This window comes from Gossypium hirsutum, chromosome A08, assembly GCF_007990345.1.
Source record: "Gossypium hirsutum isolate 1008001.06 chromosome A08, Gossypium_hirsutum_v2.1, whole genome shotgun sequence".
NCBI classification, from domain to species: domain Eukaryota; kingdom Viridiplantae; phylum Streptophyta; class Magnoliopsida; order Malvales; family Malvaceae; genus Gossypium; species Gossypium hirsutum.
Genome location: NC_053431.1, coordinates 30,564,763 through 30,568,271, shown reverse-complemented (window position 1 = coordinate 30,568,271; position 3,509 = coordinate 30,564,763). Strand labels below are relative to the sequence as shown.

Below are 3,509 nucleotides of genomic sequence, written 5' to 3'. Positions count from 1 at the left end.
GCACTATTAGCAGTACACTATTTTAACATAAAGGAAATAGATGATACCTGAGCTGATAACAAAGTGTGGGCATCAACTTCATGAACTCCAGCTACATGTCTTCTTGAAGCTGTTCAATTTGTTGGCAATTGATAGTTATTACTTGCAATCCTCTCAATGATCTCAAAAGCCTCATTATAAAACTTAGACAAAATTGCACCATTCGCAGAAGCATGTACCATCAATCTTGTATGTGCATTGAGACCATTATAGAATGTCTCCAGCTGGATACAATGAGGAATCCTATGATGAGGAAACTTACGAAGTAACTCCTTGAATCACTCCCAAGCCTCATACATAGACTCGTCATCCAGTTCTTGGAAAGTTGTGATCTCGTTCCTCAACTTAGCATTTTTGCTAGGCGGGAAATACTTAACCAAAAATCTCTCTGATAATTCTTGCCATGTAGATATGGAACTTGATGGCAAAAAATTGAGCCATGCTCGTACTCGATCTTGCAATGAGTACGAAAATAACTTCAACCTCAGTGTGTCTTCAGTCACACCGACTATCTTGAATGAATCACTCACCTCCATGAACTATCAAAGGTAGAGATGTGGATCTTCGGTGGGCATACCATTGTATTCGCCCACCGTTTGGAGCATTTGAAACATCACTGGTTTCAATTCAAATTGGGTTGCTTCAATATCTGGCCTTCTAATTCCTGGATTTAACTCACTGAAAAGTGGCACAACATATTGTCTGATGCATCAATCCCAATCATTGGCAATGAGGATGGGATTTCGTACATGATAGGCTTCATTACCTTGGTTTTGATTCTGATTTCCATGGTCCATCTCGACTTATCTTTGAGCTGTTCATTCATGTCTTCTTTGTTTGAAAGTTCACTCAATTTCAGGGTCCACAGGAGTAAATCAATAATTCGATCTATGCTCATAAACATCTGAAAAGAAAATCACAAAATTAAAAAGAATAAGTTAGTAATGTTAGATATAAATCAAATTGAAAATAAATAATTTCACGAAAAGAAATGACTATGGCAACAGTTGACAATCCCCGACAACGACACCAAAAACTTGTAGCACGTAGGTTTGTGCAAGTGTACACAATCGTTATCAAGCAATAAGTAAGTATTATCATCTCCACAGGGATTGTATTTGTGCTAAGTCAGCTAATTTGTAAAATAATAATAACAATTTAGTAAATAAAAACACAATCTAGTTGAGAAGTGATGATTAAAATATATTAAACTAAATACAGTGATCCCTAATGCAAATTATCTTAAGTACGCAAACTATATGAATGGAATAGATTTTAGCAACACAATTTGTAACAATTATAACGTAAATAAACTAGGACAATTACTTTAATTAGACTCAATTTATTATCAACATGCTTAATAACATTCAAAAACACATTCCATGGCAACTCGATCTTTAATGAGTTTGGAAACCACATTAGGTCCTTTCAGAATCCTTTACTTAGTAAATACACATTTTATTGAAAGGTTTCTTAGGATTCATGGGAGGTAATAGGGACGTGTTAGGTTTGAAACAGTTTGATCACAAAATCTAAGAACTATGCAGATAACAGAGCTTGGTTAGAGTTGTTATGCAACCTGCAATTTAATCGGGTTAGGATCTAAATTGAGCATGCACATTTCAATTATGCGCCCATTAGCCATCGTCTGGTTAGGATCGCTCAGCTAATTCATGTGTATTTCAATCACGTATGAATGAAATACAGACTTGATTTTAATTAAAAACATGATCGATTGAGACACAAACATTACAAGCATGGATCAAATAAATATTATTTAATCAAAATAATCATCCTAGCTTAAATAAAATTAAGCTAACATTGTTGTAAAAAAGAACAAAGAACTCATAGCAAAAATTTTCAGATTAAATCATAGAAAGGAAAGATTAAATCTAGATCAATGTAGCTATCACCCAAGACTCTGACTGACAATGCTTTTTTGCTTCCTTTGCTTTGCTCCTTTGCTGATGGCTCTCCAAGGTGGCCGACCAAGGGCTCTTTAAGAGGCTTAATAGCTAAAATCTCTATGAAGAGATGATGCTAGGCGTGGGGAATGTAAAAGGCTAAGAGAATTTGGAGAGAAGAGAGAATGATGAAGGAAGGAATGAAGGAGTCTTATTTATAGGTGAAGAGAGGGGGATAGTTTGCTAAAAATAGGAGGTTTCATCTCTTCAGGCATCTTTAATTGGTGGCCAACCATGAATTGAGGAAATTAAGCTGATTTTTGCTTTATTTTTTGGTCAATTTAAGTGCCACAACAACTCAGGACTGAGACTCGATCAAGTGTAAATCTTTAGGCAAATCTCTAATTTCTTCAACATTGCAAAGAACTTGTGATATTAAACCAAAAAGTGGTTTATGTGACCAGCCAAGTGTAGCCAAAAATTGGGTTGACTTGGTCTCTAATTTGGACGGTTTTGTAATCCAACAGAGCTATCAGACCTATCCAAAATAAATCAATAAATTAGAGGAACAAAGAATAAAATTTATCCAATTTAATTAATTAATTAAAACTCAAATTATTAATAAAATATTTTAAAATGAATTATTAATAATAATTTTATATTTTATTATTTAATTTAATCATGCATGACCCACTTTATGCCTTAAAAATATAATATGTTCAAATTAATATAAAATAAGCCATTTATTGCATGAAAACTATATAATAAAGCATAAAATCACATTTTAATAATTTCTATGTCCTAATTTCATATTTTCACATATTTAATTAATTTATTATACAATTACTTAGTTTTAACAACGAGTTTAAATAAAAAGGTGATAAATTACATAGGAAAAATCCTATATATTTTTCAGCTTACATTGATCCAGGATGTTAAAATCAGTTCCTAAGATTAAGATAACACACAAAATCAACAAGGAAAAATCAATCATAGGCCTAAGGGGATTCGACCAAAATAGTAAAATTTACTAGACTAAAATTGATACAAGATCCAGCATAAATCCACACTTATGGTTCCCGTTAACTAGATCTGAGATGTCAGATGAGAGAGATTTGAACACCCTTAATTTGGAATGTTAACAGTTGCTTTAAAAGAGGAATATTGAAGAGAACACTGTTGTAAGGGGCAACAAAAAAGAGTAAAATAGGAGTCAAAACAATGGTGTTCTAAGGGCGGCAACACCACCAACAACGATAGCAAAGGGGACAGTTATGGATCGGCACAAGGAATGATTTTTGGAAGCAAAGGGGATGGTTTTTAGAGGCTAAAAATAGCAATAAAATGGCTGTAAAATAGCAGGAACAATTGGCAACAAAAGAAAAAAAAAGGGAAGGGAAAGGAAACAAATCGGAACAACCATAAGTGAAGAAGAGGGGGCAGCAATGGAGGTTTAAAGACAACAAGGAGTAGGGAGATAGTAAGGGGAAGAAAGAAGAAAAACTTGAGAAAGAATGAGAGAGGTAGAGGGAGAGGGAGAGGAGGGGGACAACAATTGAAGAGGAA

General features: G+C 33.9%; 1 non-coding gene across 1 annotated transcript; it reads left to right on the top strand.

Moving 5' to 3' along the window:
- Positions 1-279: 279 nt before the first annotated feature.
- Positions 280-386, top strand: LOC121205711 (small nucleolar RNA R71). Its single transcript, XR_005900786.1, has one exon. It is a non-coding gene; the product is annotated as a small nucleolar RNA R71 (small nucleolar RNA).
- Positions 387-3,509: the final 3,123 nt, after the last annotated feature.